Genomic DNA, 13725 nt, shown 5'->3' on the forward strand with positions numbered 1-13725 from the left:
GAATGCACATGTAAAAGAAATGGAGAGCCCGGGAAATTTGGGTCCAGATCTTAGCTCTGCTGTTCTCAATTTTATGGGAAGATAAAGCCCACTCAATTTTCCCTAATTATCCCCAAGTCCGGAATGCTGCTCAGCCTCAATTTACAATTCGGATCAATGAAAGAAGCTTCATTGTTCCTTAAATTATGTGCATCTCAAATAAAATTTAACTGGCAGAAATCTGTTTATTCACAAAGCTTATTTGGGCTTTTATGACTGAGGTAGTCTCAGGAACAGCAAGTTGGGAATAGCCCGGTCAGATAACCTTAGGGAAAGGAAGAAGAATGGAGGTAATTTCTCAGGAGTCTTGTGTATAAGACTGGAAAAGAAACTTCTGTCCTGGATAAACAGCCAGTTAATCAATCGACTCACAATCATGGCAATGTAATTTAGAACAAGTATGAGGCACCACTCCACACACTTTAACCTGGGTTTGGAGAGAGGAGAAAAAGGGGACAAAGATGATAAAAGTTAAACCTTACCTGGGGTTTGGGAAAAACAATTCCACTCATTTATGGCATCTGGCAATGCAGTCAGGGCCATTCTTTGACAGAGTCAGTCTGGTCTAGGAATCAAGATCAAGCCCCATTAAATCACACCTAGGACCCAGATCCCCAACTGTCAAATAATCCCCAAGAGAATAATAGAAACTGTCTTTTGTTAGCCTGTTTTTGCTTTATACTATACTTAGTAAGCTCTAACAAATGTTTCATTCATTTCTATTGCTTTTTAAAATATTGTAAAATCCTTTACATACATCATCTCTTTTGACCCTGGCACCAGGCTTGTGGGCTAGGTGAGCTTTGGGGGTATTATCCCCATTTTACAGAAGAGGAGCATAGAATTTAAGTTGAATAACCAATATTTAGTTAACATGCAAAGGTTTGCTTGAACATCACAACAATGGAGGACATAGATTCTATTATTGTTCCCATTCTACATAGAAGAAAACAGACTGAGAGGTTAAGTGACTTGCCTAGAATCAAACACATTTGAACTCAGATCCTCCTAACCCTCAGCTTCAATATTCTTTCTAACTGAAAAATCTTGGTGACTTATTCTAGTGAAAGAAGGGGCCTTAGAGACTATGTACTGAAACACCTCACTTTATAAATGAGGAAACTGTGATCCAGTAAGGTAATGTGATTTATGCCTATAGATTTTGAATTGAAAGGAACCTGAGAGGCCATCTAGTTTAGCCCTTTTATTTTACAAGTGAGAATCTGAGGTCTAGAGAGGTTACACAGAAATAGTATTAGAGGAGGGTTTTGACCTCAGGTCTTAACTTCAGAGTCAATAGGAGGAGAGAATGATGAAGATGATGATGATGATGATGATATGTAACAGAGGAAATATTGGAGAGCAAAATATTTTTATAATTAATCTGTTCCCTCCTCCCTGACCCTGATATTTCCATTCAGGGATGTGCAAGCGGGGTGGGGGAAGGGAAGCAGAACTGAGCCTCACCTCTGATTGAGAAGGTTCTAGGGCACATACTAATGGAGGGTCAGGTGTATGCTCTCAACCCTTCCCAAATAGAGGTGAGACTCATTGTCTCACCTTGTCACACTTCACGGCAAGTCCCAGCTTACATTTAACACTGACCTCCATTCTATAGTCCAAGCTAACAGGAAGAGGTCAATTAACATTAGTAAAATAACTTACTCTTTCTAGACAAGGATTCAACAACCCCTGCCCCCAGGGAAAACAAAACAAGCCCCATCAAGAAAACAATGAATCCCTGCTCTAGCCGGAAAGGAATAAGTCCAGGAGCAACTGCCCCTCCTCAACAAGTCCTTAATTACTTCATCTTTACTCTTAGAACTCTGCCCCTCATCTACACATCCCTCTTTTCTGCTCTCAGAGCTACCTTCCTCCTTAATTACCTCATCTTCCTGCCCCCCTTTAAAATGTTTATTTGCTTTATCTGCTCAGTTTATTTGCTCTTTTCCTTTCAAAATCCCACCTGTCTTATGGGCAGCTTTATCTCCCAAATGAACCCTCATGGTCCTGTCCCCCTTGTTATGCTACTTATTCCCTGATGGCAGCAGTTTTTGAGATTCCTGCTGCTAATTCCCTTTTCTCTCTCCCTTAGCTTCTGCTAATGACAATAATACTTAAATAAACATTTTTTGTGTGTCCCCAAATACTTCAGGGCCAAAATCATCTTTCATGAATATGTCACATATTTGAACCAGAAATTAAATCATCACACCAAACATTTTTAAGTTTCATCAATACTATTTAGGTTTTACAAAGTGATATATACATACATATACATATGTATGTATATATATATATATATATATATATATATATATATATATAAAGAGAGAGAGAACAAGAAAAAAGGAAGGAGAAAAAATAAAAGAAAAAAGAGGAGAGAGAAGGAAAGGAGTTTCGTTTGGTCCTCACAACCCTGTGAGGAAACACAGAACTCACAGTTGGTTCTTTATCCCAAAGAGATCATAAAAAAGGCAAAAAGACACACATCTACCAAAAATATTTATAGCAGCTCTTTTTGTAGTGTCAAAGAAATTGAGGAGCTATCCAGCATTTGAGGAATAGTTGAACAAACTCTGGTGTGTGAGTGTGATGAAATACTACTCTTCTGTAAGAAATCATGATCGGGCAAATTTCAGAAAAGCCTGGAAAGACTTGCATGAACTGATGCAGAGTGAAATGAACAGAACCAGGAGAATAATATATACAGTACCAGTAACATTGTGAGATGCTCAACTATGATGGACTTTAGCTCCTCTCAGCTATTCAGTGATCAAGGACAATTCTACTAGACTTGTGATAGAAAATATCATTCACAGAAAAAATTATGGAGTCTAAATGAAAACTAAAACATACTATTTTCATTTTTTAAGACTTGTTTTATTTTGTTTTTATTTTTGTTATTTTTTTTCCCTTTTAGTTCTGATTCTTCTTTCACAATGGAAATATGTTAAACATAATTGTACATATACAACCTATATCAGATTACTTGCTGTCTAGGGGAGGGGGAGAAAAGAGAGGTAGAAAAATGTGTAACTCAAAACTTTACAAAATAATGAATGTTGAAAACTATCTATCTTTGCATGTAATTGAAAAAATAAAAATAACATTTAAAAAAGTCATTTAAATAATCCCTAATATAACATTTCCAGCCATTGACCTATCAAACAGTAAACAATTTATTAAGTACCTACTATGTATCAGACTGGCACAGTGCTAAATTCTGGGGATAAGCAAAGAGACACAAGATAATCCCTGCCCTCTAGGAGTTGATAGTCTAAATGGGGGAAACAACAAATAAAGAAAATATATGCAAACAAACTATGTATACTATAAATAGGAAATCATTAATAGAGGGAAAGTGTGAGAATTAAGAGGATTTGGTGAATGCTTCCTATAAAAAAAAATGGGATTTTAGTTGAGATTTATGGTAATCCAGGGAGGGTCCAGGGAGGGAGGAAGGGCATTCTGGAGAAGGGAGACAAACAGAAAAACTGTAGAGTCTGGAGATGTAGTGTCTTGAGTATGGAGGTTAGAATCACTGCATCAAAGAGAATGTAACAGGAGGTAAGGTGAAAGCAGGCTGCATTCTTACTCAATTTTAGATTCTGCAGTAAAATTCCTAAACCATTCAGATTATCAGTGCCAAGAACCAGCTCTTTATTACCTTACAAAGTACAGCTAGTCATACCAAAGTAAAGAACATTATAATCATCAATGGTATCCATCTGTGCATCAGACATTTTGTTCACTATCCAAGCACACATAAAAAATGTCTTCTTCAAGAATATATTTGAGATCATGAAACATTTACTGTACTGTAAGAAATGACAAATATGACATGACATTCAGAGAAGCATGGGAAAGTTTACATGAAATGATCCAAAGTGAGCAAAACAAAACTAAGCAAATAAAATAGGAAATGACTGCATCAATGTAAATGGCAAGAGCTCTACAAAACAATCAAAAAAATTTCAGCAAAATTACAAAAAGGAGGTGTGTGGGATCAGAACTATGTTACAGCAACAGAATAATCAGAAGCCTTGGACCAGAGAACAAAAAGGAGTTTTTTTACTCTTCCAGAAGAGGGAATGGCCCCCTAACTTGAGTTACAGGTCTAGGAGAAAGGCAGTCCCATCCCCCTGACCCACTTCCTATTGGCTAGATTTCCATGAGTATCTAGCTAATCAAAGCAAAACTTCAAGCCCTATTTGCATAATTATTCAGATCCAGTTTTACCCTATCAGACAGATAATTCTGTATCTTTCCATATATGGGGTCATTCTGCACAGTGCTGTATAATCTTTGTTACCACCTGACCTTGGGGAAGTGGAAAGCATGACAGGGCCTTGGGGAAAAATCATCAGAATCATGCCGGAGGCTTCACTCAGTCTCACTCTAAGGCTTTGACCTCAAAGAAGAAATATGAGAAGACAGCCCCACCCAACTGATTTCCAGAGATGGGAGCTCCCTAGAGTGGGACTTTTGCATGTTTCTAAATGTTTTGGATGTATGGATTTAATTGTGCTCATTGTTTCTCTTTTCTTCCTCTCTTTTTTTTTCTTATAAAAAAGCTTTGTGATATGAACTAGTTCTCTGAGAGGAGGAGGAGGAGGAGGAGATTTATGGGAGAAATTTAGGCAATGTAAAAACAAGATATCAACAGAAAACTTTTTAAAATGATAAACTAAAAATATACACTTGTAGCCACTGAAACTGGACATGACCACACATGCATTTGGCTATTTCAAAGTTTAAGTTACAATAGATTGCACATTCCCTACTCAATTTTTCACAGTTCCTTCCAGAAAAACATGAATGAAGGTACAATTGTTTTGCCCTATAAATGACAGATAGTCTATTTTTGTTTTTATCTTGCCCAAAAGCACAGTCTCAGCTCTGAAGTGGTACATCCTCTTCTTTGGTCAGGGAAGACTACTAGCAGAATTATTCTGTCTTTTAAAGGCTGTTTTTTTTTTATCAGGATACATGAACTCAAGTATTAAAGATGTTGTTTTTAGAAGGGTTAACAGTAATATGGTTAGAAAAGCCTCAGCAGTTGTGACTGCTTTGAGATCCACTTTGACAGTAAGGTAAACTGAAACTCCTAAAAACAAATCATCATCATCATCATCATCATTTTATGCTAAGAACATAGTCATTATTGTAGCATTTAATTGCTAGAATAAAATCATCCTACTTGGTAACAAAAGGAAAACACCCATAATATCTGTTGTTTCTCTTTGATTTTGATCTTCATCAGTATGTACCTGATAGACAAGACAGGTACTCTAATGTTATTGGCTATTAAATACCAAACCTCTGCTCATACACATTACACCAACATGTGAGCAAAGTAAGGAGGAATTCCTTAAGGCACAAATTAGCCTTAGTTTAACTAGATTTAAATAATAGAAGCCAAGGAAGAAATCAAATAAATAATCATTCTTTCAGTCTACGAAACCTTGGTTATGAGTCAGTCCAGAGAAATTTCCATTTACTAAATTACCAATTTACCCGATTTATTAAATTTACTACTTTGGAAAAATCTCTCTGCACAGACTTTGAAAGCAAGGATATCTGAGATTGCTCAGTTTTATTTCACTCTCTTTTAACACTAATTTCTTAACCTCTCTGGAAAGTACTGGTAAATGCTGAACAACTAATTGATTCTCTTGGAGTATAATGTAACTCCAACCCAGTTTTAAATATACTTATCGTCTCCATTTCAAGAGTAACAATCAACAGAACAATAACTCAAGTTTGGATTTGTAGCCTTTTCTGATTTCCATGATGAAAATGGCTTGTAGAAAACTGAAAGATTACTTGTAAACCTGTCCAGCTGGCTACAACAGAGCTCCTGCAGGAATTTATTTCTTTCCAGATCATGTATTTTCAGATCTAGTTTTCTTTTTTGTCCACTGGGCAAGTCTTTTTACAAATTAGCATAATTTTGTTCTTCAACTCAAATCCATTGCATACCTAGGCTACTGGACAATTGAAGGCGAACTTTTCTGATTTGTTGTCAGTTTCTCTCTCTCTCTCTCTCTCTCTCTCTCTCTCTCTCTCTCTCTCTCTCTCTCTCTCTCTCTCTCTTTTTGCCACAAAAACCATTTCTAATTTGGTTTCTGAAGAATTTGAAGATACAATAGTCTAGTCTCATTTCTTCTTGGTGACTCTGCTAAGCAATCAAACTCATTCAGATCAGTCAGGTCAAACAAACACAATTCTTCATATAAACTGAAATGTTATCTTTTTTAAATAGTATTTTACTCACCTTTCCCATCCCAAGTAAGTGCTCCTTAAGGCCATCTAATATAATTCTGCTCACCAGCCTTGAGAATTGAGAAAAGTTAAGAATATTTTCAGGGTGAGGTTCTTTTTGTTTCTTTATCCAATCAATATTTTATTTTATTTTTCCAATTACATGTTATGAAAATTTTTCAACATTCATCCATATGCATATTGATGTTACATAATTTCCTTCCACCCTCCCTTCTAATCCCCCTACTCCTTAGCAGTCTAGTGAACACTGTACATATATGTACATTTGTGTTTAACATATTTACAGATTAGTCATTTTCTGTATGAAGAATTAGGACTAAGGGAAAAGAAAGAAAACCATGAGACAGGAAGGAAAAACATAAGAGAAATTTTTTAAAAAGTGAACATAATATTCATTCAGATTCTGTAGTTTGTGTTTCTGTTTTGTTCTTCTTTGTCTGGATAGGGATAGTATTAGTCATAACAGGTCTTCCAAGCTCTCTGAACTGCTGAGAGGAGCTCCATCCATCAAGGTTGATCAACTCACAATGTTGTTGTTAATGTGTACAATGTTCTCTTGGTTCTGCCCCCTTCACTCAACATCAGTCCCTGTAAGTCATTCCCTGCTTCTCTAGAGTCTGACCTTTCATGGTTTCTTATAGAACATAGTATTCTATAACATTCATATGCCATAACTGGTTCAGCCATTCCCTAATTGATGGGCATCCCCTTAATTTCTAAAAAGGGCTGCTATGGATATTTTGAAACTTGTGGAATTTTCCTCATTTTTTATGATTTTATCTGACTATAGGCCTAGTTAGTATTGCTGCTTCCAAGGGTATGATCAATTTTATTGCTCCTTGGGCATAGATCCAGATTGCTCTCAAAATGGTTGGATTAGTTCACACCTCAGGGTGAGGTTCTTAAGCAACAGATAAGGGTATGTGGCTGAGATCTGAAAATTACAAAACAGATTTAAAGTTCTTTTTTTCTTTCTTTCTTCACTTTTGAAGTCACTAGAAAGAAAAACTTAAATTGACTTCAGATCTGTTAAGGAGTAAACATTGTTATACTGACCATATATCAACATAGACTCACAAGAAAAGACAAAAACAAATCTTTCGTTATTAGGAATCATTCATTCACATTACCAAGAATCGATTGAGCATATTGTTCTTTTAGATTAAAGGATTCTTCTTTTAATAAAAACATATCTTATTGCTTATCATCTCAGGGAGAGGGGGAGGGAGGGAGGGATAGAATTTAGAATTGAAAACTTAAAAACAAAGGAACAAACAAGTGCTAAACTAGAGACTTTAAGGAATTTCTCCTTAGCAGAGATAAGAGATTCTCTCTTGTTTAGTCTGAAATAACTTGCTCCAGGTAAAGAACGTGATCACTGTCTTACTGTTTGGTATGTTCTAATTTGTACAGCTTCCCTGTTTTCTACTTGCTATCTTTTTTGATAAAAGGGCTTACTCAAAAAAAGTGTCAAAGAATTGTTTTAATTTGTAATTTGGGGGAAATAAAATATTGAAAAATTTTTAAAGTTTTAGCCCAACCAGTTTATCTCAGAATATGAATGTTTCATTTCTATAGTGGGGGAGATACACTTAGCAGTTTTTCCTAGGTGAGAGATGTTTTTGTATGTTTTATTTCCCATACCTCCTCAAGTAAGACCATATCTACATAATGCAACATTTGTTCTGAAAGCAGATTGTCTCACAGGAGTTAAATTCCAGTTCCACTCTTACTATGGTCATATTCCTTGGTCATATTCCTTTTTTCTGGGCAAGGAGACATCATCCACCTTGTTTTCCATTTCTAGAGATTTCATTGATCTTGAGGTCAGTCCCTCCTCTTAGGCTGTTGTCTTTAAACATAGAATATTTTTTTTAAGTTTTTTCAAGGCAATGGGGTTAAGTGGCTTGCCCAAGGCCACACAGCTAGGTAATTATTAAATGTCTGAGGCTGTATTTGAACTCAGATTCCTGACTCCAGGGCCGGTGCTCTATCCACTGCGCCTCCTAGCCACCTTAAACATAGAATATTTTAAATATGATTCTTTCTCTTGGGTTATTATATCTTTAAACACTCTATATACTAGATTCAGCACCAATGCAAAGTGAAGCTAGACCAAACTTTACTTGAAGCCAGTTGGGAGTCCCTGATAGAGACCATGAGATTCACAGAATTTCCAGAAGAGCTAAGAACAATTAAGCTGCTGGTTTCATATAAGAAACATACTTCTTTTCTCTTGTGAAATCTTAAGGGGTCCAGAGTAGCTAAAATTGGCTTGGTCCTAGGCTGGATAGTTGCTCTAATTATTAAACTTAAGTCGACAGGCTTTTATTAAATGTCTACTGTGTTCTAGGTTTTGTGCTAAGCACTGAATACTATGTGAAGTTTAAAGACTAGATATGGCATAAGTTAAACCTTATCATATATGATATACAAGGTGGTTACAAACACAGACGTGAACAGAGACATACTCTTATTGTGTTTGATAGACTTGACTTTCTTCTAGACATTCCAGGAGCCTAGATGAAGAGTCAACAGAATTGGGTCACCCTGCTCTTAAAAAAAGAATACTTAAGGGGTGGCTAAGTGGTGCAGTAGATAGAGCACCGGCCCTGGAGTCAGGAGTACCTTAGTTCAAATCCAGCCTTAGATGCTCAATAATGACCTAGCTGTGTGGCCTTGGGCAAGCCACTTTACCCCATTTGCCTTGTAAAAACTAAAAAAAAAAAAAATACTTAAAATGTTTACTTCTATTGAGTTGGCCATGGAAGTCTTTCAAAGACATTGGTCTTGGTTCATGTTGAATTCTCTTAGGTGTTGGCACCATGTAGCTTTTGAAGGCACAGAGGTTGAAGATTGAATTTGTATATGAGGAACAATAATAAGGCTGGAAAGATAAAAAATGTTAAGTTGTGAATAACTCTGATGCCAGATAGAGGATTTTTGCCTTTGTTCCTGTAAGTAACTGGGAACCACTAAGTTTATTGAGGGAGGGAATGGAGTAGTCATATTTGTACTTTGTGAAAAATCACTTTGCCAACTGTGTGAAAATTGGACTGGAGAGAATTCCTTGAGGCAGGTCAACCAATTGGAAAGCTGTTTCAATAGTCCAGGCCAAAAGTGATAAGGCTTTAGACTGAAGTGGAAATTAGAATTTCCTTACAGCAGTCCCCAATATAAATGAATTCTTAGAACTGGTAAAAAAAAATCAAAATCAAATTTTAAAAAATCAAAAAAGACTTGTACTGCCTTTTACAGGGAAATAATATTTTTTAGATTTGGAACTTAGAATTGAAGTTAGTTTCCTGAACTATCAAACAGAGCATAATAGAGGAATATATAGGAAAAAAGTCATAAAGTCAAAAGTCAAAAAAGTCAAAAAAAAGTCATAATCATATGAACATTCTGCTTGATCAATATGGTGTCCATTAATGGCCAGAGGCATGACTATCCAGAAATCAAAAACTGTCTGCTCCACTCAATGTAAAACAAATAATCTGGACTTTCTCAGAATGTATTAGTTGAGAGCAGCATTCTGGCCTTTCTCTCTGCTACCTTCCTTTTAGGTCTTTTCCTTTCCTATTTCCTTTTTTGCTTCCCTGATCCCCTCTCTTGGTAGGCTTCTTTTTTTAAAAGTCTTATCAGTTTCTTAGCACTGCTGTTTAATGAAAAATGGTCTCATCAAGTTTACATGAGGTAGGAAGCTTTGAGGCTCAGATCAGGGGCCTGGGGACAATTTGCAAATGTTAGACAGGATAGCTAGGTGGTCCAGGGGATAGAGCACAGACCTTGGAGTCAGGAGAGGACCTGAATTCAAATCCAATCTCAGACACTTAATAATTGCTTAGCTGTGTGATCTTGGGCAAGTCACTTAAACCCCTATTGCCTTAAATAAATAAAAATTAAAAAAAAAAGAAAATGTTAGACAGTAGTACTGAGCTTGTGGGAGGATAGGATCTTCATTCCAAGGTGAAGTGGGGCTCATTGTGTTGCCTTCATCCCTCTGTCACTCTCCCTTTCTGTTGTGTTCTTTTGGTTTTCCATTTGGGGGCCTTGCTCCTGAATGAAAAATACTATTGTTTTAAAATAAAATAAAATGATCCCTAGAATTTGCTTCAGTCATTTCTGAAATGATTAGGGAGTGAACCCTTGACTTGTGGGTGAATTGGATTTAAGTGAGGCAGAGTTGTACAATAATTGCATTAATTATTTCATGATCCGAAGCCTGGCCCTCATGAAGTTGGAAGATCTAATCAAATTACCCAAAGCAATAGTGAATACTGTGCCAACTTTTCATTACCTAGATACGCTCAAAAAGTAACTTGGAAAATTTACAATTTTAACCTAAGAAATTTCAATGAGTCCAATCTCCTGTGGGGATGATTAGAATTTAAGAACCCACAGAGATAAAGAAAGGGATTTCTCTAAAATCACCATAAAGAGGATAAAAAGAGCATCATGGCCTGCAGTACCATAGACTCAAATTTGCATTAGCTCTGTTTTCTATGAACCTACCTTACCACCCTCATCCACTTCAGTTTGTGATTATTCTTCCCATGGACACTGCAATTTTTTGTGGTACAGTGTGCCCCAATATATGGGGAAATGGTTTGTAATGACTATTCTTGGTGTGACATCTTAGTAATTTCCTTTGCTTTCATCTAAATGTTTTTTGCAGGCTGATGGTTAAGAGGAAGCCTTCCAGTGGGGGCTCATGGGCTGTAGTTTTAAGAGCAAATATATATACAGAGTACAATTGTACTCTGGAATTGCAACCATCCTCTGGTTACCCAATCTGACAAGTAAGAGTGCAAGCTCTAAGAGTAACCCAGAATGGGAGTTATACTTGGTTCTACAGGCTGAAAATGCTCTCTTCTTATCAACAGAGAATTAGGGAGTAGGGAGAAACTGTATGGATGATGTTTATACAATCAACATATTAATTTATTTTGCATAAATTTTTATTTGTTAGGGGAGGGAGTTATTGGCAAATATGAATAATATTTAAAACATTTCTAAATCACTTTAGAAGTCAGAGCTAGCACAGATAGGAGACTTAATAATCTGTATGTTTCTTGATGAATGAACATCAAATGACAATTAGCAGAGAAAAAAAAATGACAGGGGCTTCTTTCTTTACATGCCTGAACAAAATACTTATACAATTTGGAAAAGTTGCTTGATACAGGAGATAAGGCATCCTTTTGTGAAGAATATGAAATAAAATAAATAAAATTCTGCTGATATCACCCCCTCCAAATTATACAATTATAGTGAATCTCCAGGAAAGTTTAGTGAAGGAAGAGGAGTAAGCAGCAGAAACAATGCAATAATTTATTATAATACTATGTACCCACACAATTTTCATAATAGACAATAGGATAGAACCTGACATTTTATTTATTTTTATTTTTTATTTTTTATTTATTTAAGGCAATGGGGTTAAGTGACTTGACCAAGGTCACACGGCTAGGTTAATTAGTAAGTGTCTGAGTATGGATTTGAACTCAGGACCTCCTGACTCCACCATAGTACTCTATTCACTGTTCCATGTAGCTGCTCCAAGTCAAATCCACTTCTAAAAGTATAATATATTGGGGCAGCTAGGTAGCGTAGTGGATAAAGCACTGGCCCTGGAGTCAGGAGTACCTGGGTTCAAATCCGGTCTCACACATTTAATAATTACCTAGCCGTGTGGCCTTGGGCAAGCCACTTAACCCCGTTTGCCTTGCAAAAACCTTTTTAAAAAAGCATAATATAATACACTGATCCTCTAATTGTAGTTAATGTAATATTTTCCTTGCCTAGAAATGTGTTGGAGTTATAGCTTCCTTCACTCTTCATATCTCAGTCACTTTTTTTAGTTTTGGTTCTGTTTTTTTGTTGTTTTTTTTTTGCAAGGCAAACGGGGTTAAGTGGCTTGCCCAAGGCCACACGGCTAGGTAATTATTAAGTGTCTGAGATCGGATTTGAACCCAGGTACTCCTGACTCCAGGGCCGGTGCTTTATCTACTACACCACCTCACCACCCCCTCTCAGTCACTTTTAGTACTTTGTTCAAATAAGGGGGTCAAAATGATTACCAGACTGTTCCCCTTGTGGGGAGGGAGATGGAAAAGGAGGGTGGAAGGAAATTTTTAACCTAAAAATATGCATATTCATGTGGATAAATGTTGAAAAACTTTCATAACATATAATTTGAAAAATATAATAAATATCAATTGTAAAAAAAAGGAAAAACAAAATAAAGGGGTCAATCATAAGATGGTTAATTTCCATTTCCAAGATAATACCATATTTACATCCCTGATATGAATATTCATTTACTATCCAGAATTGTGAAATAAATATTAAGATTATTTCAATCAAACTAGATACAAAAATAAAGTCATCCTGCTCATTTATAAAATTATAAGAAAGATTAATAAGATTTCATTCTCTACAAATAGTAGTTCACATTTCTCCAGCATTCTAAGGTTTTTCAAAGAAACCATTCTCCTCACAACAGCCCTGAGAGGTAGGAAGATGACATTTTTCCCCATTTTACAGATGAAGAAACAGTTCTGAGTAAGTGACCTTCCTAGGGTCACACAGCTAAAAACAAGCAGAACCAGAATTTGAAGCCATCTGATTTGAAAAACTAGCACTTTGCCCTAGATGCCTTTTAAAATCATCAATACTAGAATTTCATAAGAACCTGAATCATATGCATATTAAATAGCTTAGTTAGATGCTACATAGGTGTGTATGTTTACATTATGGGTCCAAATAGAATGTAGTTCATCCAGAATGAAGAACAAATAACAACCTCTGTGAAAAATAGGAATGGCAACTCCAACTCATCTCCTATTCTTTCCTCTCTTTCCCATTTCTGTTGGTTTCTTTCCCTTCCCTGTCTTCCTTCGTCCCTTCATTTCTTCATTCCTTCTTTTTTCTTTTCTTTTCTTTTCTTTTTTTTTTTTTTGGAGTGGCCTCTTTGCCTCCTGTCTCTAACCTAAAAATCACTGAATTGGGATTGCTTCTGAGTCCTGCCAAAGACCTTGCCTTAAAAAAAAATCAAAGTCTCCCTCTACACCCAGGATCATCTATATTGGCCTTGGACCCAGAAGGCACAGGAGGAGAGTTTGAGGCTAAGTGATTTTGCACAGTCCTTCCTTACTTCAATTCAGTTGCATGTCATGGCGACACTTACATGGTCCTCTTTGAGAACAAAGGAGAAACAACTCCTGAAGAGTAGAGACTTATTTCTTTTCTTTGCCTCCCTAGCACTCAGAACAGAGCCAAATTCACAATAGGCACTTGATAAATGTTTCATGAATGAATGTATGAATGAATGTATTCTTTGTTGAACAGAATCCTCTTTAAAAAATTTTTGAGCTCGGGGCAGCTAGGTGGCAC

Source organism: Macrotis lagotis, chromosome 2 (assembly GCF_037893015.1).
Source record: "Macrotis lagotis isolate mMagLag1 chromosome 2, bilby.v1.9.chrom.fasta, whole genome shotgun sequence".
NCBI classification, from domain to species: Eukaryota; Metazoa; Chordata; class Mammalia; order Peramelemorphia; family Peramelidae; genus Macrotis; species Macrotis lagotis.